General features: G+C 31.3%; 1 long non-coding RNA gene across 3 annotated transcripts; it reads left to right on the top strand.

Moving 5' to 3' along the window:
* The first annotated feature begins 4,816 nt into the window (after positions 1–4,816).
* LOC129309390 (uncharacterized) lies at positions 4,817–23,964 on the top strand. 3 transcript variants are annotated; one of them, XR_008592909.1, is made up of 9 exons: positions 4,817–5,114; positions 5,218–5,572; positions 6,223–6,272; positions 8,025–8,083; positions 8,802–8,889; positions 12,890–12,958; positions 19,660–19,768; positions 20,399–20,562; positions 22,857–23,964. It is a non-coding gene; the product is annotated as an uncharacterized LOC129309390 (long non-coding RNA). The 3 variants fall into 3 exon arrangements; XR_008592907.1 differs by having other exon boundaries at positions 4,818–5,114; positions 5,211–5,572; XR_008592908.1 differs by lacking the exons at positions 19,660–19,768; positions 20,399–20,562 and having other exon boundaries at positions 4,821–5,114; positions 5,211–5,572.
* The last annotated feature ends 2,886 nt before the right edge of the window (positions 23,965–26,850 follow it).

The following is a 26,850-nucleotide window of genomic DNA, read 5'->3' as shown; positions in this document are numbered from 1 at the left end:
AAGTAAGCATATGATAATGATTAGAGTGTGAAAATGGGGAAGCGACTGAGTTAGGGGAATTATAGAATGGTGATACAGATTGAATTAATGAAAAAAATTTCTGCATAAGCTAAAGGTATATTATATATGTGGGTGCACGCGAGTGCAAGATTTGATTTGTCTTTGAGGAGTTGTTTTTTATTTAAATTTTCATAAAATAGGACTGACAAGGCAAATTGATTAGTAGATAGATACTTTCTTTGTGTTTTAAAGTTTTATGCCAAAAAAAATTTTGGAGAGCCAACTTGGAAAGCTTAGAAATGCCAAAATATTTTGTATAACTCAAAATTATTTGTGAAAGATAGAGATTCTCCGTAGAAATTAAAGGATGTTATTTCTTATTTTCCACACCAAGAAAATTTATCTATTAAAAAAAAGGTAGAGAAAGTAATTGTGAAAATTAACATTTGAAATTTGAAGGAAAAAAAGATTTTATTCACCATTTTGATGACATTTTTCCAGCAAGAAATGAGAAGTTTTGAGCAAGTACAAAATCATGAAATATACTTTTACACCATAATAAGTTTACTCGTGAGGTAGAACTTGAATTGCAAAAACTTATAAATTCTATACTCACCTGAGAAGTATCATGGAGTGGATTGGAATACGAATTTCTAGGCAGCTATTAGTGTGGAGCAAGGATGTATGTGATTGAGTCATCGTTTGAGATTAAAGAATTTGACTTGGCACTAGATAGACTGTAGTAGATTGATAAATAATATTTTCTACATCATTTTAATTCTCTTTATTCTTAGGTTTTGACACTTATTTTAGGTATTTTAAACATCATTTAGGTTTATTGGACTTAATGTATAATTTTGTAAATTTTTGAAATAAGTGTAAATAATGGTAATTTTTGATAAATTAATTTGGCACATAAAATCAATTGTGTTGTACATAATTGGGTATTTGGATGAGATTTTTTATTGCAGTACACAAAGAGAAGTCCAGTAGCAAGCTTGTCTATTCCTAATTTCCCATCTTATTTCTTTTTATTATTTTTATTTTTCAATTGCATTATCATACATTATGCATATATATATATATATATATATAGTTTAGTCTTATTTTGATTTATTAATTCTCTCCTTTGCCAGTTTTATTTTTTTAGCATTTAAATAAATTTTTATACGTATCTTATCATACTCACGTGCATCTTTAGACATATACTCACACCAGTTTAGAGCACTTTCATACAATGACACAATTGAGTCACATTTTTACGTTGCCAAACAAGGCTTGTGAATTTTGACTCTTTCATGAGCCGAGAATGTCATTTTTGGATTGGATGGAGTTTGTTTTTTAATTTGATTTTTCCTTATTCACATCATCTTCAATTTTTGGCTGAAACGATTGCGCTCTTTTTCTTCATTTTTCAACACCTTCTCTCCTCTATATCTCCACATCCAACCATCCAAATTAAGATCGGACTTCACCATTATATTTCTCTCATTGTCCTCAGCAAACCTCATAAGTTTCACCATGATTTATTGAAGAAAGTGCCACTTGAATTTTCCTCCTCAAGTGCCATCATGGACCGGTTCTTCAAGCTATCTGATAGAGTTTTGAAGCTCAAATTCATGAGTGGCTGGACTTCTTCCTTCCCTTGGAGATGGGCGCACCCATAAGTTATACTTCAATGAAAATTTTCTTCTCCTTTTACCTTTTTAATTCATGAATTGGGACTGATTTTGCTTGAATATTGTTGTTTTGTTGTTGATTTCATAAATGTTTGTCTAATTTGGACATTCTTGAGGTGTTGGAGATTAATTTTGTATTAGTTTGTTTGTCGGACATATTTAATTGTTAAATTTCTTTATTGAATTAAATTGTTAATTTCTTGCCAATTTATATAAGTGAGATACAACTTGTGCTTCTTATGTATGTGTTATGGTTGGAGCAAAGGTTAGGAGTTGTCCAAATTAATCAATCAAACAATTAGTTAATTTTTATAGCATTGGGTTGATTATTGTTGCTAATAATTGGCCACTAGTGATAATGAGTATTTTGCATTCAACTTTGAGAATTCTAGATATTTTTAACCCAACTAATTGGAGAGAAATTAAAATAAAAATTAAGAACAAGAATTAGGTAGCTAAGTCATTCAAAGAAAGTCTATACCGTTGATTTTACTCACACATTTTTACGCATTCATTTTACTTCATTCATTCCAATTTAAATTATTAAAATAAATAAAAAAATAGTAATAGCTTTTATTGGGTTTTTTCATTTAGCTTGAACAACCCATTACCTAGCTATTTTATTATTTTTTTACTACTAGAATTTTAGAATATCAGCTCCTTAAGGGATTCGATCTTGGTTGACCCTAAATTATATTAGAGTTAACTTTATTAATTTGAGCCTACATCATAAATATTATTCAAATCTAGGAGTATTGCAATTGAAATTGATAGACAAGGGTAAATTGGATTAAGTCATCAATCTTGATAAGGTTTAGAAATGCGAACATACACACACGCATATACGATTTTTGTGAATTATTATAGTGATATAGTTTTATTTTCATGCTCTTTGCGAAGAGTGCATCCATAAATGGAAGATTTTTATATATGTTTTGACAAACATTTTGTACCATTATTTACCTTTTATCACATGCGTGTATGTCTATATACACACTTAATAGTGAACGTTACATTTACCTTGCAAATTAATTAAAGTGATGTTGGGAGTTTATTGAATGTCTGAATCAAGTGAAAAAAATTATGAAATTATCTGGAGATGTGCGCAAAAGAAAAGTTGAAAACCAAAGATTTTTTTTTTTTGGGATTGAAAAGAAAGGATTTTTAAATAAGAATATTTTCCATCTAAGATTCTTTTTTATATATCTTTCGTTCCAACAAAAAAAAAAAGGATGACACAAAGGATCATTTTCAAAATTTCCTTAAGTCCAGCGTTCAAAATTAGACTTGTGAAATCCATTTTTTTATGTGGTTACAAAGGAAAAGGTCTTTGAATTATAGTTTACCAACATGTTTGAAACTTATATTCTCGTGTTTAGTGAATTTTAATATTTTGAAACGAACTACTTAGTTATTCTCTTTCTTTTTATATTAACTTCCAAGATTTGGAACACACCATAAATCCTTTCAAAAATATTTTTTTGCCCGTGAAATCTTACATTATAAAGGAATTTTTCAAAGATTATGAGATTTACAAATTCTTAATTTGTTTGAAAAGAATGAAAATATTAAAAATAACATGTAGCCAAGTGATTAATGTTGCTGGTAGGATGGAAATTGATTACGTGGAGGTTTGATTAATGTAAGAAATTTTGTGGAGATATTAGATTAAGTTGTGGATTAAAAATCAAAATAGAGATATGACATCAGGCCAAAAAAAAAAAAAATTAGGGATATGACATATTGTATTAATTGCATGCATTGTAAAATGATTTTCTTACATCTCTTAAAAAAAAATGCTTTTCTTGCATTATTGCATTCTTAAGAATTCAATTCTTACATAATTAGGTATTTTTATATTTTTGAAATTAATTAGAATTCATTCTTAGCTTAGGAATATTTTGGTCATTTTGGCAAATTTTGGAACATTAACCTAATTTGTGTCTTTTGTCTCATAAGATCAATGGAACAAATTTAAACTTTAAATTCATTATAAGTTGAAAAAAGATATCAAAAGATATAAGTTATAGAATGTTTCTAAAAAAATACACTAATATTAGGTTATTATGTTTTGTAATCTAAGACCTTAAAATAGCATTGTATTTTACAATTGGCTTTTAATTTTGATTTCAAATTTCACACACATGCTTTGATCATTATTGTGTGTATAATTGCAAATGCAAACAAAGATTTGGATGACAATTAAATGGCAAAAAGATTGGATTGCAAGACAAATTGCAAAGTAAGAAGACTTTAGAGTGATACATGTGCATGAGTTGATTCAAAAAGCTTTTTATGATTTTAAGTATGAGGGATTTTGACCAAAAGAGCCCTAATCGCCCTTTAATAATCTTTTTAAAAGTGTTTAATGAATTTTAATCAAGTGTGGAGCATCCCATATGAGCTACAAGTACATTCAAATTAACATGGTTGCATTCATTCTTATAACTCCTAATCAATTTTCTTAATTAGTTTTCAGATTTTCTTGGGCTTTCATCACCTAAAACCTACCCTATTTCATTTATTTACATCTTCACACGTGGAAGAAGAGGCTGGATTAAAATCACATGTATCATTCCTCACTTTCACACTGTAATTCAGGGAAACACACACTCTAATTCTCTCTCATTTTCTAGCTTCTCAATTTTGTTTTTCCACCTCTATTTTCTCTCATTCTCTTCACTTCCAACCAAAATTCTCTCATCTTAATTAAAGTTTAAAGCTATGAAAGTCATTAAAGAAAAAATTTTTACACGAATTCACTATTACAAAAAAACATTTTTTACATTGATTAAAAAAAATTGATGTAAAAAATATGGATGATAGTATTTTCATAAATAAAAAACTTTATAGAATACTTTCTATATCAATTATATATAAAATTGATGTAAAAAATATTTTTACATAAATTCTCATACAATTAAAGTAGAAGGTGTCTTGAAATTTTTTTTTTTAAAAAAGGTTTAGTTTCTACAGCAGCAGACATCATCTTTTATAAAAAGAATCTGATTTTTTTTTTAATCGGAAAAAGAAAATCCCTAACCCTTATTTTCCCTTAGCTCCCTCCCTTTCTCTTCAACTTTCTCCCTCTCCCGCGCCCCACAGCTCCCTCTCCTTTCCCTCACAGCTCCTCCCACAACTCCCAGCTCCCCTCGCCCCACAGCTCCCCTTCCCCCGACACCCCCTTGCGTACCCACCCCCCTCATCCTCCCACCCCCTCCATAATTTTTAAATCTCACACCTGAACCCCTAAGTCACCGATTGACATCGCTCATCCTTTCCTGTCTCCTCAACGACACCCCTGTTACTTCTCTTCACAATGTTGACGCCTCTTCTCTTCTTCTCGTGTGTTGCATCAACTTCCATGGCTTCTCCTCTTCTTCTCATGTGTTTCTTCTTCGATCTATGTGATTTCTGATTTATTGATTTGAACAGGTTCCATATTTCTTTTTCTATCTTGTTCGATTAAGTTTGAATTACAATTATTTTGCTGAACTCCATTTCAAACAGTGTGATTTCTTACTTTATTAGATTTTAGATCCTTGGTTTTTGAACAACGAGCAACTAAAAAATCAATGGGGCTTTCAAGATCTGAATCGTTACTGATAGGGATATCTAAGAAAGAAGGTCAGAGGATGAAACTCGAATGGGTGATTGTGAGATCTGTAATTATAATTTTTGAATCGGTGAGAAGAAGCGAGATTCAGAACTCATGATGCGCGATGGAGTATTGGGGATCCAGATGGAAAAACCAAGAGCTCTCAATTTGAATTTTAAGGGACTCATTCAATGCAAAGGTTGGCGATTTTGCAATCCTGGACCACATTGGGGTTGATAATGGAAGATTTGGAGGGGGTATTGAAATCGAGATCCTCGACCAGATTTGGAACAAGGTATTTGAGGATTTATATCTAAAAAATTATTGTGTTTTATTCATTCAGTGAGATTTATATCTAAAAAAAACACAGGTTCTTAGCATATTTATCATTATTATATTATATTATTAATTAATTATTGATTGGTTGATCTCATATTATTTTATATGTTGTCACCGAAATAGTAAGCTTCGTCGCCTTCCTTCTACTTCACAACACTATATATATATATATATATATATCTTATTGCGAGTTATTTTAATTTTAATCTTGAAAGCTATATGTACAATTATACACACACGTACAGGGAGAGGGGGTATCCAAATTATTAACACTAATTTTCAATTATTCATGAATACACACACACACACACAGAAACACCCCTCCCTCAATTTTCTGAAATCTATTTTCTTGATAATTATTTTTTTTATTAAACTTGAATTGTTTCAAATGTTATATAAGTTTTATCAATGGGCTTAGTATGTGCGTTTTTCCCAATTTGATGTGACATTATAAAGGTATATACTTCTTTAATGGAAAGTATATTTGTGCTCAACTAAATTTTGGGTTTGCCTGGACCTTTCTAAATTGCTTGAAGGGCTTACTTATAAGATACTATTTTGTATGAAAAGATATGTTTATCATTGATTATTTTTTGTATATTGCAGAAAATCTAAACACCACGTCCTATGAAGACCAAGCCTAGATTGCCAATCAGGTATTTAGTTTTTAGTGTCCGTTTGAATTTTAGTTGGGTATAATAGATCATGAAAATAATTGATTAAATGGTACTTTCTCCATTCAAAAATATAAAGAATTTTTTGAGGAGTTGAATGTTTAAAAATATAAGGCATTTTTAATCTTTCGTATTGTAATCATTACTTTTTTTTTTTCAAAAGTGTCCTTATTGATGAATGATTTTATATTTATTGTAGGGTGTTTAATAGAGGTAAATATAGAAAGACAAGGTTAGTGTGAAAATAGATAACTACTTTATTGGGGGTGAGATTCTAGTAAAAATGTCTTATATTTTTGAACGGAAAGAGTAGATTTTAATTATAATTGATTATGTTATAACTCAATCTATCTATATATTATTTTTTTAAAATTGATTTTAACAAAATTGAAGATGTTTAGATAATTTATTTAAAATTAATTTTAGTTGTGTAAATTATCATAAAGGATATTGCCTTTCAAAATTAAATTATTGATAAATTTATATCTAATATTATTAAAGCTCTTACATTTTATTTAGGAAGTAAAATATATTATTTAAATTACATATCCAATTAATTATAAAAATTTAAATTATATTAATATTAACAATTTAATTTACATAAATAGATAACTCAGCATATCTTAGTTCAAATAAATTTAATAAAAGAAAAAAAATTCAATTCTTAAATATCAAACATTAATTTTATAATAATTAATGAAGATGATAATATATAAATTGATCTCTAGTGACATCATAGATATGAGTTATATTTGATAAAGATGTTAAGCACTGTTTGGAATTTTAGCGACATGAAAAATGTAGCAATGTAACGAATGATGCAAAATCTCTCTTTCTGTGGACCTTTGCAACAATCTTTGTAATAACCTTAAATTTTAAATTAAATTAAATTAATTTTCTTCTACCAATTAATATTTTATTTGAATTAGTTTTAAAGTAAGTGCTAAGTGGAGGGTGGTGGTTGATGGGAACTTATGCTAACAACTTTTTTGAGAATTCAAAGTTTTAATTTTATTGAAAAAAAAAAGAGAAGAGAAGAGAAGAGAGTTTGGTTTGTTTTTATTAAATTTTGTGCTTTATAATTTTTTCTGGGGCCTTTCTTTGTAAATTTTCCCAACGCTTTTTGATTCAGAAGCTCAAATTGCTAGCTTTTGAAAAAAAATCAATTTTAACCAAAAAATCGATTACGGGCTGTTTCAGTTTTTGGATAATAACTCAACTAAATTGATTTTTTGAGTCAAAAAATAGATTATATACGTATCCAAACACGCATTTAATCGTGAAAAATTAATTTACACGTCTAGTGGACATGATTGATAATGCAAGTCTGCTAATGAGTATAAAAGTACATATCAAAGCATTGAAAATCGCACGGATGATATTAGTGCTATTTAGAATTTCCGTGGTTGGTGGTTATGATGTCAATTTTTAGTGTCTCAACTCAGGATTTTAATTTGTTCCTTCACTGCATTCCAAAAATCAGTTACCCTCTTTACCTTATAAATAAGGACTTTACAATGGTATTATATACAAAAATAGACTAATTGTACCTGATGAACAAACAAATTTGGTCCCTTGGATCATATAACTCTCAATAGTTCTGGTATACTTTTGATTCTTTCTAAAAAAAATCTTGTTATGGTGTCATGTATATGTCATGTGGGTGTGTTTCTATTATATTTTATAAGTAAATGGCTTTAATTTGGTAATTTTATTGGAGTTGAACATCTATAGGTTACATAAGCATTGATTGTGGGGCAGAGGAGGTCTGCCATAGAGACTCCCATGTAGAGGTGCGTAATCCCTCTATCCTTGAAATGACTTGAGTGTCTCCCATGCATGATTTTTTATCTCATACGGTTCAACCAAATCAATGAAAAGAAGTTATATTTGACTTGTCAAAAACAACAATAATTTTGAAGGAAAGTGAATTTGATATCCAATTTTTGAGCTATCGATCTTGCACGATGACCTTCTCATGCTTGATTTTGGATCATCTCATTTTTTGGCTGGACATCAATCCCAATTCTTAAATCAAGATTGTTTGTCTTCCCTGTACAGCATTAAACAGATAACTAAACTTCTAGCATGACAGATGAAAGGGTCGAAATTTATTAGTTGTATTCATGTTGAAGTTGTATCTTTTGCAGCAAATTTGAATTTGTTTTCATTTAGGATCATGAAGAATTGTTGTAGATTGTTAGGATCTGTAGAATCATTGGCTCTTGGGGATCTTATTTATCCTCCCAGATTGTACGTGAATTTGATTAGACTGAGTTATTTTGCATTTGATGGGTTATCCAAGTACCTCAAACTCAAATAAAAAGGCCCAATAAACCACACCAAGAGTTTTCTGTTGAAATTATTGATTCTATGAGAACCATCTGATCCTTCTGCTTGTTATGATTCTTCTAAAGTCTAAACACACTTTCATGAAAAGCGGGGGAAGAAATTACATGAAGCATATGTATGCCTATTTGGTTTTGTGTTGCTGAACTATTTTTCATGTAGGAGACTAATGAAGGGAAGGAATTGAAGGAGGCATGCATTCAAGGTTTTTGACAAAGATCAAAATGGCCATATATCAAGTGATCAAGTAGTATGTATATATATTTATATATTTTTGTCATAATTTTATTTGTTTTAAATTTACACCTTTGTAACTGTTATATTTATATTTAATATTTAATAAAGGGTAAATATAACTTTTGGTCCCTATATTTACTGGCAGTTTGCATTTTTTTTTTCCCGGTGTTTTAGATTCCTATACTTTTATTTTTCATTATTTTGGATCCTTCTAAGGTCTCTATACTTTGCTCATAGAGGGATCAAAAGTAATGAAAAACAAAAGCGTAGAGACCTATAACACCGAAAAAAAAAAGTACAAGAACCAAAAGCAAAACGCGAGTAAAGTACATGGATTAAAAGTTATGTTTACCCTTTAATAAAACAGCTAACCATTGTGCCATTTTGGTTGCTTCCATAACAGTATATTTAATATATTGTCATATTGTCTATCATTTAAAAAGTCATAAATTTTTGTTAACTTGTCTTTATTGGGATTTATGTTGGATTTATTTCCATTAACTGTTGAGGAGCATGGACATTGACCGCAATATGACAAGTTTTTAATATACTAAACATTATAGTCAAGTTTTTATATTAGTATCTTATGCTGATCTAACTGAAGAAATATATATGTATCTCTTGAAATAATTTATAGGGCCTTTTTATTTATTTTAAGAAATTCAATGTTTTTGGATGTTTTAAAATTATGTAATCATTAAAATTCATAAAGTCTATCAGTTATTATGAGATATATTAGAATTTATGCAATGATGAAAATATAGGGACATTTTTTGGATTGGAGAAAAATGCCCCTATTTTTTTTTTTAAATGCCACTTTCTACACTGGTTATAAAGATAACAGGTGTAAAAAATTTACTTTCTACACTGGTTGTAACTAGAACACCTATTGTCTTTATAACCGGTGTAGAAGGTGCCCTTTCTACACTGATTTTATAGAAAGTTAACTTTTTACGTTGGTTACAAAACCGGTGTACCCCCTCTTTCTACACTAGTTCTAGAACCAGTGTAAAAAGCCATTTTTATTTGGTGTGAAAAGTGTTTTTTGTGGTAGTGATTGTAAAGGAAACTACCATGAGAGTCCAGATTTCTTAAGCTTTCCAAGGACATGAAGCCACTACTTTAGTCGTTAAACCTTTCCTTTGATTTCAGTTTTTTGTGATTCTTCTCATCTTCTTCTTTGATTCTTTGATTTGGGTTCTTGATGATTCAATCTAGGTCTTGGTTGTCATCTTGACCAAATTTCTTGTTTAAAGGAGAAAAATATGTGATTCTTGACTTGGTCGTGTACTTAAGGTGTTTGTGTTTATGTTTCAAAGTTTTGATGTGTAAATGCACTTCATTTCAATCTCTTGCTATGCTTATCCATGACATTAGCTTATATTTAAGTCTTAAACTCAAGTTAATAACATAATCTTGATTGGTTTAAAGTGTTTTAACATGATCATGGCAAAAGTTAGGATCAATTTCAAGAGTTAGATCATAGATTGGCATAGTCTTAAAGGTATTTGTGCATTGATCTAATCATTTGTGCCTTGTCCTAAAGGTCATTGGGTTGGCTTTGCTTGCCATTTTATGCTTCCTTCGGATTAAATGACATAGGGTGTACTGTCAACTACATCTTAGTTTTCTTTGAAGGCCTGACATGACTAAGGGCATTTCAGGATGCCTTTGTTTGTAAGAAATAATTGAACTTGTCTTTCTGTAGTATATTTTGGAGAATGGTTCCCTAAGAACCTATTTGAGATATGAAAATGAGTTGTGTAGTAACCATTAGGAAACTTAAGGGGTATATTTGGGTAAGTGGAAATATCGATTGGGGTCAAGATCAATAAAATGTCATGTAGATGAATGAGTTTTTTTTTTCTTTCTTTATTGTTTTTTTTTTTTAAGGGTGAGAAATGAAAGAATCATATGATTAGTACTTGTACTAACAAGTTGAATTAATTGAGGTATGTAACAAATGGCAGAGTTGACGAGATAATTTTTGAAAGCTTTGAAAAGATTTTGAATGGAATATTATGCCAAATTCAAGACAAATAAGGTACAAGCAAAACTGGATAATGGCGCCTTATCATACCAGGGCCTAGGATAAACATTGCAAGTAAATTCTGAGAAAAGTGAATTGAGCAAAAGGATAACTTGGAAGTGAAGTAGAAACCAATATAAAATTTAGAATATATAGTACTATCTTTTAAAAAGTTTACATTGGTCGTAAAGGAACTCATTCTAATTAGTAGATTTGTATGGAATTGTGTACATGTACTAAACGTGATTTTTGTGTGGTAAATGTGATTTCATTGATAGTATACACTTTGAATCTAGTTATTAGAACCCTAATGAATAAAAGATGAATGGTTGGACTCATGGAGTAAGATCAATGGATTATGGGAAATGTTATAAAGGAAATAGTTATATAGGAAATAATTTTTGGATATTCACGTGAAAAGGAAATAAGAGAAACTTGTTTATGTTGATTATGGTTTTGAATTTTGGGGACTGAATTCTCAAAAGTAGGGAAGAATTGTAACATTTTAATTTAAATTTCAGGAGTCAATTAGAGGTAATAAAAATTAGAGAGAATGTTTGAAGGTAATTGAACTAATTAAGAGATGATTTTTTAGCTTAACTTAGATATAATTTCAGTTAAGATTTTTGGAAAGATGAAAAAAACTTATAAGGTTTGGTGGGATTAATATATATATATATATATATATGTATGTATGTATGTATGTATGTATGTATGAATTATATCCCACTAAAGAGATAATATTCATTTGGATATCATGAAAATTATGTTAAAAAAAACTTATCCAAGCAGAGTTTTATTTTGGACTAAAATATAATTTTAAATATATGTTAAAAAATTATGAAAGAGAGTTAGAATATTTTCTAAGTCAAATATACAAAAGAATAAGAGTGAGTGATGCAAAATAAAGATAGAAAAATATATGTAATACAAAAGGGGCGAAGAGTGCATGGTGGGAGAAAAAGATTTTTGAAAAAAAAAAATACTATAATGAATGGTGAAATAACTGTGAGCCCACTTGGATATTCAAAAGGAAAAATTTTTGTTTGGACCCTTTGACCACACTAAATTAAAAAGTGAGGTCCAAAAACTCTAAAACTTCACTTCAGTTCAAGTGTAGTGAAATAAAATTAAAATGTTGAGGGAAATGATAAAATTAACCATCTTTTAAATCCAAAAAAATAAAACCATCAGAATTGCGCTAAGCACCCATGATATAATATCCTAATTTTTAGTTATAAATTAATTAAGAAAATAAGAGTATTTAAGTATTTAATTAAGGGAATATGTGTAATGAGGAGTTAGTTTATAATTTTGTTATTTCAAGGTATTAATTGAGATATCATGCGTGATTGAGGTTTATCAAGATTAATTAATTGTTTAGGCACTTAATTATAATCAAAATTGGGCTAAGGATCATGTATGAGATTGATTTGGGGTCCAAATTCCTATAATATTGGGTTTAAGTAAAAATTTGCAAATTGTACTGTTCGCTGCAGCAAACAGCCAACTTTTTTTTTTTTTTGTAATATCAGATTTTGTCTTGAAAAACAAAAATAGAGGGAGATTTTGAGAATTCGGGGTGCAAAAAACTTGTGTCTCCCATCATTTAGGCTTGATTTTGAGCCTCCAATTACTAAGGCAAGCTTATCTAAACTTATCCCTACCCTCTAAGGTGAGGGTTCTAGCCCTTGGGTTCGAATTTTAAGATCTATATTTGAGGTTAAATAAGTAATATTTAAATTATTTTCATAATGATAATCATTGTAGGGTGTGTATATCCAAAACCCTAGGTTTTGTTGGGTGATTTAGATTGAAATTGGAGGTTTATGTGTAATGATGCTAGAGATGATTAAGTTCTAACGTATGTTTAAATGGGTTTAATAGTGTTGGTTGAATTAAACTAATTAATTTAACCTTAGATTAAGGTGTGATTAGCGCTAATCACAAGTATTAACTATGTTTAGCATTGTGTTGTGTGTAGATAAAGCTGTGGAAGGTGTTGGTAGTAAGAAGTCACTTGCCTGAGAAACTTTGATTGCGAGGAGCAAAGGTAACTTCTACTATTATGCCATAATGTGTGTGGTTTAATTAGTTATATGTGTTTTGGTGAAGTAATTTGTTGCATGGAATATGTGTGTGTGTGTTGGTAGGAAGTAAATTATTTGTTTGGAAGTATGATGAAATTGTTTAGATGTATAATTGTTCAGAAATATCTCAAGCATGTCTAGAAAAATATATAACTATTGTTTGGAAAAATGTATAACTGTTATTTAGAAAAATGTATCGCTAATGGGATGTAAAATTGTATATAAGTATGTTGGGTATGAAATTATGATTTTAGTGGAAGTGTGTTATTTTTTAGCAATTGCATTTGTTTGCAAATTCTATCTGCATGCCGTATATGGGTTTTGTTAGGAGGACGGTTAACGTTGAGAATTGAATTTTGTGCCTCGTGGTATGACCTCATTTGGAAGCAATAAATGACTTTTATAGCTTCGACTAGCTCACCTTTGCCTGAGTAGATTAGGTGCCAAGCATGGACACCAATCCAAAGGGTATGGAGGAGATAAGTTATTTGGTGTTCTTATATTTAAATTTTTTGAAAACATGTTTTGTATGCCCACTTAGCAATCGCAAGATTAGTTTCATCACATGCATTATGGAAAATTATTATTAGTTACTAGCACCTTTGTGTTTCATTCTTCGTGGTTAATATTTTTATAGGAGAGGGTCATCCAAAGAAGTACTGGAAGCATAGTATTGTGTTGAACCATGTGTTTTGATAATCACGAAACCAAGAAAAAGGTGTTTGCCACTCGTGCAAATTGTGAGAATCATTGAAATAACAAAACCTCAAAAGTATGAAGATCAAGAGAAGACTTAGTTTAATAAGATGTTTATTTTGTTCTTTTAGATTTAATTGTGAAAACTATGAAAGCTATCATATGATTTGAAAATGATAAAAATACATCACATTAGAATCAATCTTAGGCTCATAAGTTCTTTGATCTTAAATGTTAAACCTTTAAGCCCTGTTTGGATAAAGTATTGAATTTTACAAGATTGAGAATGGGATTGGGAGTGGTATTGAGGGTGCCATTGGAAGTGAGAATAAATTTTAAAATGATGTGTGGTATGTTGTAGAAATAAAAAAAATAACACTAAAATCAAACAAAAATTAACTAAAAAGACACAAATGCCCTTGTCCTCTTCCCTAACTAGTAGCTATCATTGAAGGCTTTAGATTTTGCTGGAGTAACCTTGTCAACTTATAATTAAACCCTCATACACATAAGCAGTTCTTTAAGGCTTCTATCTTTCTCCTACTCCCATCCAATAGAGCAATTGCATGTACAGTCAGCAAGCAAGACCTATTAGAAGAACTATTCAATAATACATAGGAATAAATTCAATTTAACCTTGTGCTAGCGATAAAGCTAGCTTTAGTTTAGATGGAAGGAATAAGGAATACAAATAGCCTTAGATTTCTCGTTGAAGACCTTAGACTACCCTCTTAAACTTGAAGAACCTAGAAATGAATCATAGCCTCATTTAAGGTCTCAGATTTCTTGGATGTTGGTGCTCAACAAACTTGGCATAAATCTTGAGAGATAAAGATGAGTTGGTCTAAGCTATTGATTCATTGAAAGCTAAGGATGCTTTTAACGTGACATTATCGAAGAAATATCTCACACAGTTGTCATCAAAGGCGATGTTTCTACATCATTACAATCTTTAGAGGTGAACTCAAACTTGAACCACTAACCATTAATGGATCTCAAACTTGAACCTAACTGCCATTGATAGTCATTGCTATTACTATTAATAGAGGGAGAAGTTAGATATGTTCATTGATAGAAGGAGGAAGATGAAGGCCTAAAGAGAATAGAGAAAGAAGAAGAATGAGAGGTAGAAGATCTGTTTATCAATAGAGGGTATTTTGGTATGAAAACTTTCAATCATAGGTTTAAATTTCCAATGCGACTTCCCCTATAGTTTCATTAATCCCACTAACATAGGTTTCACTAAACCTAAGGAATAAGGAGACCACCTTACCAAACACTTAATCAGTGGGTTTTTGTAATGCTCTCAACGACATTATTATATGATCCTCCTCGCAAACTATTAATCAATTCAAAATCATTTATGTTAAAAGTTTGGGATCCCAAATAAAACATTTTAAAAATCATTTAATATTATATTCAAGTTGTAAAATATTACATAGCGGAAGATTATACCATAACATCTCAAGGTCAATAAGATAACATGTGCAGTATAACCAAATTAAGACACAAGAGGGACCATGTGCCACGGCTTGTGCCACATGTGTCATGGCATGTGGCACAGAGACCTAAGTTGCCCGCTCTGTGCCATGTACCACGGTATGTGGTCTTTCGTTGATACATGCATCACGGTGTACGTATTAGAATTTGCTGTTAAATTTCAGATTCTGATACGAACTTTGGAAGTGCGCCGTTTTTGCATCTGATGTTCAATTGGGGTGGTTCAAGCGCCCACATGAAGTTTGTTGCAAAATCTAATCAATGACATTGGTTTCATTTCAATATGATATTTCATTCAAAAATTGAACATTTAAGTGCATTTTGACGTTTTAAGTTAATTTACTAGTTGAGCAACACCAATCGAAATCACAAGTTTTTGGCTACTTTTAGGGTCTTGACCACGTTCAAATAGATAATGTACACCTGATTGACTAATTATATATACAATATAATACACATACACACATTTGGCTTGTAAACCGCTCATAACACATCTGTAAACATATCCTCTAGCTCACAACATCATTTTCACAGCATACACACACATATAGACATACAGTGGGCTAGATCTCAAAAATCACACATACACACACATTCACAAGTGATGCACAAGGGTTGGTTCTTATGGAAACTTATATACAAACCACTACTATTATACTTGATTTCATTACACCAGCTTACAATGGGCCTTTTAAAGGAATCTCTACTCAGCCTGTTTCCTTTTCTTTTGGTCTACCAGTACTAAAACTTGAAAAGTATAAATAACATGGGTGAGATTAAAATCTTGTTAACTAATATAGCTCATTCAATGTCTATTAGCACAAATAACCATGTTAAAGTAGTAAAAACCAAAGTATAGCATATTTATTTATCATAACATAGCTTAACTCATAACTTTCTCATATAAACCATTTTTCACACATTTTCACACACTAGCATGATCATTTATTCACCGATCCTTCAAAATTTGCTGACATGAGACCATAGACTCTATTGGGTCAATCACTCATTGACCTGAGCACGCTTTCGGTAGTAGAAACACTTGGCCAAAGGTAATCTATCCCACCTTCGGATTATGGTTTTCCTCATTTCACAGACTTATGATAGAGTTGTCGTTGACACGTAACCGTACCCTAATGGGCATTAGAGAGTTGCTAGACTGTCCAGATGTTCCATGGTAATAGTCCCAATATAATGTTGTACCGGATTACCCATGGTACCGGCCCGTATAATGCTGCATTGGATGTTCCATGATACTAGCCTGACCATATGGATTTGTTCACTTACATCCCCCCTACACACGCATTCACATATATTCTGGGTGAACTCTCACCCCCTATGATCATGCTTGTTCACATTTCACAACATATCAATTACTATTTTCATAATTTTCATTATATACTCATACATAAATATGTACATATACATATCAATCGAAACCAATAACTTTCAAATTTTATTTCACAAATCGATTTTCATGTTAAAATTGTTTACAATACCAAATTATGCACAAAACTCATAAAACAACAAATTCACCATTTCATATTTACTTCTACATAGTTATAATAGCTAATCAATATAGCAAACTATATGGTTACCTCAATTTTTCTGTCTAATAGAAAGGGTTACCCATGTTCCACAACCCTATTCAAGTTCCTTTTGCTATTCAACTCGTTGCACACAATAATTTACATAATTTAGGCACCTAGAGTCAATGACCTCATCGACTAAAAGTGCCAACTACAGCAATTTAACACCTAATCACTATCATCTCCCTTAATCACATTCATTCACGTGCATTACTACCAAATATCACTCAGAATAAATATCAATTTCCTCACCACCAAATTCTTTTACTATTCTCTCTCTAGATTAGGTCAAATCAAATCTAAACCTTTAAAATTTTATTGTTCCGACTTAAACCAATTACAAAGTAGTAGTTTAGTCCCAGAGGACCTCTCTATTATTATGGGGTAAGAAATTATCTCCTTAAAATTTCAACTTCAATTTCTTACTAATTTAAATTAAGAGAAAATACGGTAGAATCGGAGGTTAAGGCAATACGAGACTTACCTAATAAATAACAGGTCAAAAACGTCGTCCTTTCACTCGAAAATCATTGCCCTAGCAGAGGTTGGCACCTTTTCCACACTTGACCCCTCTTCACTTGATCTCTCTTATGTTTTTCACGAGCTGGATAGATTCTCACTTATTAGAGTTTTGCACCATGCACCGTGGCGCATCCACCCTCAGCCATGGCGTGTGGCACAGTGAGGAAAATCTTTACTTTGCTCACCCGCTCTTGTTCGCAATGTCATTCCTCCACTCATATATATTCATATAACATTTCAATGAGTCAATACAACATTTCACTATCCAAAATTATTAATTCATTCCGTAATCAGTCATTAAAGTAGGATTAGAAATTCGGGATGTTACAATTTCTCTAATCCCAGTCCCAATCCAAACCTTTCAATGCTTCTTACTGAACAAGGCTTTAAAATGCACTTGAGTTCATTGTTCCAATTCATGCTTGATTTGGCTAGATCTATGCATGTTTTGGCTATCCATAGTGCATGATAGGATTTAGTGGATTCAATTCAAACTTGAAATAGAATAAATCTTGCTCGAATTAGATTATAAAAGTTAGACAATACACTGTAAGTCATTTCACGTTTGAATAAAAAATGATTCACGTATGTTTTGGCAAGGAAGTGTAGGAAATGTCTTAGAGATGCTTCTATGATCTAATTCAGGCTTGAGTGCAATTTGTTCTCTCATGCTTGAATTGTCAAATGTGTCAACTTGAGTTTGCCTTAGTGACATTTCACTCTTGAATCAGGGTGTGATTCACGCTTGAAATGTAAGATGCCTTTTTTGGGTTCAATTAAATGTGTAGAGCTTTAGAATTGAACAAGCCAAATCAAGCTTGATTCAGTGTGTTTCAAGCATGTTTTGTCTCACAGAGAAGCTAAGTGCTCTTGTTATCCATTTCACAGTTGGATGCATAGGTACCTACATGTGATTTGACTCATAAAAAGGCTAACTGCTTCTACCTTTCAAATCCCGCTTAAGAGCATAATAGTTCCATACTTGAACTATCATGAGTGAACCAGAATCATTTAACTTAGAGCCATTCCATGTGTATTTTAGATCAATTCATGCTTCAATTGGCTTCTGACATTGCATTAAATTTGCAGGAAAAGTAGTTTTTTTCTAATATTCTTTAGTTCTACACACCTTAAGGGCTATAATCTCTTCCTTAAGTATTCCTAATGGTCTAAATTACCTAACAGTATAAATAAGACCTTATTTAAGTGAGTGAGCAACACATTCGTTGATTACTAAGGGTTTTTCATTGAATTCTTGCCTACGTTTTGTCAGTTTTATGAAACAACTCTCATAAGTTTATAAACTTTTTTTGTATCATATCTAATCTTTTTAGAAAGTCATTTTGTGAAAAGATTATTGTTTTTCCAAAAGTTGAAATCTTAGTAAGAGATTTTTCTAAGTGTATTGTAACAGCTTGCTGGTGTAGCAAGTGTTGTTGTTGAATTAAGATTGGTGTATTCTTAAGGACTAGATGTAAGCAAGTGGCAAAGCTAAACTAGGATAAATCTTGTGTCTTGCTTTTCTTCCCAAAATTCAAAATTCATCAAGTTCTAATTTGCACTTTATGTCTGCTTTCTTCAAGTTAGGAATAAGTCTAGTTACATGTTTGAACATCTAATTCACCTTACCTCTTAGGTGTCATCCTGATCTAGTATATTGGTGTATAAGACACCATTTATTTTGCTAGGCCACAATTATGTTTTTAATATTGATATTGCCAACATTAGGGAACTAACTTTGTAATATGAGCATGTGACTCTCTATTTTTGATTAAACTCATATCCAGTTGTGATGATATAGTTTTAACATTCATGGCTATATTTTATTGTGATTAAATGCTTTAAAAAGAATTTTGGGGTAAACTATTAGATTATAGTGAATTATATTATTTTACTATATAACTATGTTGAGTGGCTGTAACTCAAATGTAGGAGTCCTAAATGTATGTGCCAATATGTGGATTAAATTTTTTCTTTGGCATGTTTGTGATGTGGTCAAGTGTCTTACACTTTAGCTCTTGGCCTTGGATTTTGGTTTAAGAAGTGTAACGTTATTTGGAAGTGTGTGTTATCCCTAAATGGGATATCATGGATAAAATTCTTATATAGAGGAATTTTTGTTGAACAAAAGCCATTAGCTATATTATTCAGAAAGCTTTGTGTGGATCCTTGAATCATTCGAATTGGATATGTGTATGAAAAGTTATGCCCTTTCAATGTTTAATTGCACTATTTTTGATAAATATGGCGCTATGCACCTTGGCGAACGGCATAGAGGGGAGAATATCCACTCTATGTCATGCACTGTGGTGCATGGCTAGTATCAAGGGAGTGTCGCTCTATGTCTTCTACTACAGTGGATGATGTGTTGGCCGTGGCAGGTGGCTCCTTTTTACAAAAATGCCTTAGTGCAGAAAACATGTGCTTCCTCTCCTTCATCATCCAAGCATTGAATGATTCTATAAGGTTTGTTTTTTTGTTGTTCTATCTCTAGTGCTCAAACTTGTTATCTTGTCCTATCTCTCTTGTATGGTCCACTCAATGGCATCTGTCCACATAAATAATAGGTTGAGCATATAAGAATCTTTTAGAAGACCATAGATGCTTACCAATGCCTTTTGTTTTTCGCTATAGGCTTTTTAATAGTTGAGTCTGACCCCATAATCCCTTTCCAAGCCTTTTCATACATCATAGGGCACCTTGTCAATGTTGAACCTTAACTCATCTACTATGATTCCTAAATTCATTTTGCATCTCTTACTATGCAGGACAACTAGGTTGTCTAGTGCAGTGTGGAGATGTTCTGGCTTAAATGACGTTATTTGTAGCAATGAATTTTCCTTACCCACCAGATTGGCTAAGATTTTCCAAGGACAATCCTCTACCTGACACTTTGCAATTATCCTCTTCTTATTGTTCTTCACCAAGCCGTAAGAAAAGTTGTGAGCTACATTATACTTGAACAACATATCTCTAAAGTCATCACCATAAGGAAATGTTTGCCCAATTGACATAAACAAATCCTTCCACTTCAAGCCATTCATCTTAGGTATTGGTGTAGGCAAACTATGTTCAACTAAGCTTTCTACATTGCAGGATCTTTGTGTGTCCTAAATGCATGAACTTGGTGGCACACTTTGCAAGGGAGAAGGAGTTTTTGTTGTTACCAAATTGGGAGGACTCAATAAATTTCCCTCTGCAGGTCCAACAACTCCAGTATGCTGTATTAACAAGTGTTGAAGGGAAATTAACAACTCAATGTATGTCAACTAATAATTTTGTTAATCTAAATTTTAAAATTACAGAAAAGCCAATTCATAACTTACTCTTGTTGGATGTCTAATTGCGGTATTTCTCCAACATACACATGATCATTAGTTTTGTTGTCCTCAATTAGTTGATCAACTCCAACATCATCTATAAGATCTCATAATGTCTCTCCAACTAGAATCACTTTGTACTTCATGTTAAAATCCCTATATTCAAGATATAGCTCATTTGCTACCATACTTTTAAGTCCTTTGTATGTCACCTCTTTATTTATCCATTTTCCAACTACAACACCACCCACATAAATCATATTTCCCCTTACACTTTTAAATTCCCCCTCAAACAGAAGATGTAGTATAGTTCGTTCCCAGATGAACTAGCCATTTATCACTAGTCTCTGCACATGTACATGTTGAAATTGAAATTACTTAGCAACACTTTATAATTGGACATGTAAACAACTACAGTAGGCAAATTTACAACTCATACCACTGTTAATTTTACAAGTTAATAATTAAAGTAGGGAAATTTACAACACTTGGCAAATGAATAACAAAAACAAATATAGCGAAAAGGGGGTGATAATGATAGTGAAAAGAATCATATTTCATTATCATGGGGAAGAGAGGACAGATGCATGAAGAAGCCAAAGCAACTCATTCAATCAATTATGCAAGAGAATCAGAGAGGGATTTTTGAAGCCCATTATAGAAGAGAATCAGAGGTTAGAGAAGTTACTAGTTGATCATGATATTAGAGAAGGCAAAAGAGAGGGGGAAAGAGAGAGAGGGCCTTCCCGCATGATTTTGTCTCTTCCTTTGATTTTCCTTCACTATAGATTATGCATTTTGTTTTCTTTTTCAATAGTGACAATCAGATAATTTTAATTGTATTTTAATTTCAATTCAATACCCTTTTACAGTGAATTTTCAGAGTTTTTAGGGCTCCCTTTTTAATAAAGTGTGATCAAGGGATCTAGAATGAGATTTTCCCTTTTAAAATCTCTCAACACCCATGCCAATCCAATATACCCCTCCCTTGTTGTGCTCAGCTTCTTCTTCTTCATGGTTCTAGTGGCGTGTGCGAGAGTGAGATTGAGAAAGAGAGATTTTTGGAGCTAGGCTCTATTATATGATATTTAGAGTATGATTTAAAGATTTCTAAAGTTAGGTAAATATCCAAAATATTTTTCTAATTACTTTCTTCCCTTTCGTTTTTGAATTTTTGATAGTGAAGATTTGAGGCTTTTTATAATTTCAAATTTGGGATTTTTTAGCCAATTTATTTTATTTTAAATATGTTAATGGAATTAGATTAAGTGTTTAATGAATTTAGATCTGTTCAAATGTTTGATTTTGAGGATTTGAGGTTAGGGTTTGTAAGAAAGTTGAGGTTTAATGTGGTTGATGATATTCTAATGCTTGGGTTATGTTTATATAAGTTGGAATTGAGATTTAATTGGTTTAGAATTTATTATTTGGACTCAAATTAGAACATGAGAATTTTAGAGGAACTCTAAGTAGTGTAAAAAGAGAGTTTTGATTTTTGAAGTTTATTATTATTTGGAACTCTAGTAATTTACCTAGAAATATTGGTTAAAACTTGATTATATGGTTGAATTACAAGTTTGGATGATTTTTCTATTTATAGGAGAATTAATGCTAATTTTTGGAGTATTTTTGGTATGAGCAATCTGAATATTGGTTAGTTAAGAAATTGTTTCAGTTAGGAACTTTAGGTAAAAGAATCTTACATTTAAAATTTCATGATTATTAGATTTGATTTGGGTTACCTTGAAGTACTTCAGATTTTATTCAAAAAAAGGACTTTTTGACATGACTAGGAAAATTGAAACTTGTAAGCAATGAAGCACCGATACGGGTATGAGTATTGGATACAATACGGCATGATACATGGATACGACAATTTTTAAAAATTTTAGGATACGAGTATGACTATATAAATAATTAAATATTAAATATTTATATACATATATATAAATAATTAAATAATTAAGCAATATCAAGTGACAAAAAATAATGATAAGCTTAAATTAATAAATATTAAAAAATTGTAAACTATTTCTTGCGTATTTTAACATGAGAAGAATTAATAGAAATTTAAAATAAACAAATAAAAATTATTTAAATTCAAGCTTGCAATTATTGTAATTGCAAAGACTATATAAGAAAGCCAATTTTTTTTTAAATAGAATCATGAAAGGAAAAAAAATTAGAGTTAATGGATGAAAAGGAGAAACCAAACTTTTTTTTTTTGTTAATAGCTCTCCTATCGATCAAATCACTTTGTCTACATAATAACAAAGAATAGCAGCCAAGATCAAGACCTCTTGAGTTGCGACTGAGGAGGAGAGATAAAGAGCAACACAATGACTGAGGAAGACACTGAAACAGTGACTGAGGAGGCGGAGTTAGAGAGCGACAATGGCTTGGAGAGACAAAGCAACAGAGGAGAATATTACCTCGCTCGAGCTCGACAGAGAAGGAGGGAAGGACGGCGATCGACGATAGTGGAGGGTCGCTGGGTCAGAGCAGAGTGACACGAATCAGGTGAAGGACTTGGGAATGAAAGGGATCGGTCAGTGTTTGTGAAGTAGGGCATCCAGGGAAAAAAGGCCCGAAACTAGTTGCGTTTCATATCCTACCCGCATCGACCCGTGTCCTTCGACAGTCGCCCGTGTCCGCCCGTTCGCAAAAAAAAGAAGGGACATGTTGCATCTGCGTACAGGACAAGTATTCGTGTTGGATACATATTCGACAAGGACATGGCGCTGATTTTGGCATGTCCGTGCTTCAGAGCTTGTAAGCCTTTTAGTAGTTTCTGGAAGTGATTTTGAAATAAATAAAAGATTATGAGATGTTTAGGATTTACAAATTCATTTGGTAGGCTTGAATTGAAATTTCAAAAGAATGATTGGGAATTTGAGTGAGATTCTAAAGATGAGTATATTGGGTATTGAGCCTTAAATTAAGAATAGGAGATTTTGATGAAATGGTACCATTGGATGGTAAATTGGAGTTCTGATGGATTAGTTGAGCTTCAGATAAATTGAAATTAGATTGGAAAAAAAATTGACATTGACGTGAATTTTGAGGATTGAAATTAGAGTTAATTTAATTTAATCCTTTTAACTTTGTTTTAATTAATTGTGATATGAATTAGGTATATTTGCAATTGTAAGAGGTATTTGGCTCTTGAGAGCATTCAATGGTTGGTATTGTTTAGCTAAGGTAAGAGGTAACATTATATTATTCTTTCTTATACTGAAATATTTGTTGTTTTATTATTGTATAAATATATACACCCATGTGGAAATGTTTGTGCACATTGAGCACTTGTTGATTTTTTTATTATGAGGTCATGTTCGAAACCTTCTAGCATGCTTGTTGCTCTTTGAAATCATTAATATATTATTTTGTTCCTTTTAATCATGCTAGAGATGATTGTACTATTGTTATTTAGAGACTATTGATTTGAGAATGACTGAAATCCTTTTCAAGCTTGATTGTGTATCTTTTGTTATGAATTGAAATGAATTTTATTGTTTTCAAGATTGGTTATTTTCAAATGATTTTTGGAACATGATGCAATGAGAAAATGAAGTGGTTGGTGATTGATGTGATGACTATATGTGAGGGGTTGAGACTTGATATTCTGATTGTCACGTGGTACGCCTCCAATATGTGCATAGTAGTTAGCTTTCCATGTAGTTTCCTATTGCCTTGGTTTGGCTCTTGGGACAATGGGAACCTTTTTATGGAGGGGAGTCCTACTCTGTTGGCAATGTACGTACCTTTAGTTGAGTGTATCTATAGTTTAAGCTCTAGTTAGCAGTAATAAGGTGTAAGGGGAAAACATAAGGGTGTGGATAGGATAAGCATCTCTTTTTTTAATTATTATTTGATGTGAATTATTTTGTTTATAGAAATCTAGCACTCCCTTATTTGAGAAATGGTTTATGAAAGGATTTGTGAAAATTAAGTATATGTATCTAAATATGGTTTGCGAAATGGTTTTTAATTGATATGTTGGTGTAGGTAGAATAATCAATTATTGTTGAGGCATTAGATCTTACATGTTACCTCTTACCATTTTAAGTAATATATCTTATAGAACTTCAAGGAAGGCACTGGGGAAACGAGCCATTAGCTCCTTATCTCTTTTTGGCATGTTATTTTTGTTTCATGTTTCTGTTGCCATGACCTAGTACTAAATTGTATAACTAATCTATTTTGGAAAATTTTGGGATTTTATTTGAATTGTAGAAACTATTTAAATTGGGGGTTTGTTGTTGGGTTGTGAATTTTTTGAGAATAAACTGTGAAATTGGAAATTTGGGCTAAGCCTATGATATTCAAATTGTTATATTCAGTTTAAAATTATGAATTGTTTTAGTTATTATTATGGAAAATTTTGGGCTTGTTTTGGACTGTTGGCTGGGTTTGAAATGCCCAAAGCCCAATGGTAATTATTATTGGTATCCCTGTTGTTTTTTTTTTGACAAATTTTTGAAAAAAAAACATTGAAAATATTGATGAAAATATTGTTTTATTTGAAATTGTTGTGAAAATGTGTTGGAAACTTCAAGTGTTACACTTCCAAGCTTATCCTATACTTAAAGGTGAGAAAATGGGCAAGCCCAACCTTACAGGACCCATCCTTTAAGGGCTCAGGTCCTTGAACTTAGTTTTTCAAAAAATGATTAATTTTTGAAGCTTAGCCCTTATTTGAAGAGCTTAAGATGAGGCTTGTAAGCTTGTTTTATTTAAAAAATTTAATAAAATAAAAAATTTAATAAAATAAATAAACACAAATACATATATAGAATTTTAATCAAGTTTTAAAATGAAAACAGAAATTTTCAATCTAGATCAATCTTATCAAATCTGATAAGTACAAAAACTTATGTATCATATAATACAACATTAAGTAAAATCAAGAAATAGACCTTATAAAGTAATCCTGTTTAAGAAATTAATAAAAAATCTATCAATGTTGTATTAAAATAAATGACAAAAGAACCAACATTAATTATTTTGACAACACAATATTTGAAAAACCATCAATCTTTTTATTAACAAGGCTTGGAGGGTCATCTAAACCCAAGCTTTTTTTTTTTAGAGTTTATCAGGATTGGGCCTAAAAGCTAGGTTTCCTAAAAAACTATTAATTTTTCAAATCCGAACCTTTATTTAAACATGGCTTTTAAATTTGGCCGTTATTCCTGACTCTACCTATACCTCTTGTCTTGAACTCTATACCATGTCATTTACTTAATCAAAGTGAACAATAGATATAAGTTTTCACAAGCCTTCATTTCTTTATTTATTCAACATTTCAACCTATGTCACAATATAATAAAACAGTCAATTTAACCATAGTATGTGACAATTTAATTCAATTTATATAAGAATATTAAATCTAGGAATGCAAAGTGAAATGCAAAGCCAAGACATGAGTGGAGATACACACTTAGTTCCAAGTTAAGGTAAGATCACCCCTTAGAGAGACAACTTTAAAGTGTGCTTTTTTCAAATAAATCTCAACCTGCATTGAATCAAAGAAAACTAATTCTACCAATTATCTTGGCACTTTGAAAGACATAATTCCAATGCTCAATTGGAATGTTTGGAAAAATGTTCCTTTTATGCCTGTCGCACCCGGAAATGCGACGTGGACAGTGCGAGAACGGAGGTTCCAACCTTCGGGAAAAAGACTGGAGAAATGGGAGTCGCCACTAAGATTTTGAGGAAAATTTCGAAAAACCATTTAAAGGTGGATAAAAATGGTCTGCAAAAACAGGAAATAGGTTCGGGAGTCGGTTGAGTGTGGGGAAGGTGTTAGGCCCCCACAACACCCGTTCGTAAGAACGGTTACCTGAAGTTTGTTGTGCGATCTTAATATGGTTTTAAAATTATTTTAATTATCCCTTTTATATTCATGTGTTTGATATAAAAATGATAACAATTAAGCGAGAAATATTTATTTATTTACGGGGAGGACTTGACTCAGAATCTGACTCTGAGGCCTACGTACCCTGTGATGAGGATCAAAGTCCACGTAGTTCGGACTTAAAAGTTTGTTGGTAAAAATATTTTTTTTGAAGAGAAATTAATTAGAAATAATTCACCATTTTGCAAATAAAACAATTTCTGAAATTTTGATATGTGTGTTTTATTTGCAAAAAGTAATTTAATTTTAATTATTTTCTCAATTTTTGAACTTTTGGAAAAGAAAAGGATTTAAATTTTTTTTAT

Source organism: Prosopis cineraria, unplaced genomic scaffold (assembly GCF_029017545.1).
Source record: "Prosopis cineraria cultivar Desert tree isolate PC_DT_omini unplaced genomic scaffold, ASM2901754v1 PC4, whole genome shotgun sequence".
NCBI lineage: Eukaryota > Viridiplantae > Streptophyta > Magnoliopsida > Fabales > Fabaceae > Prosopis > Prosopis cineraria.
Note: the sequence above shows the minus strand (reverse complement) of the source record. Positions and strands in the feature narration are given on the sequence as shown.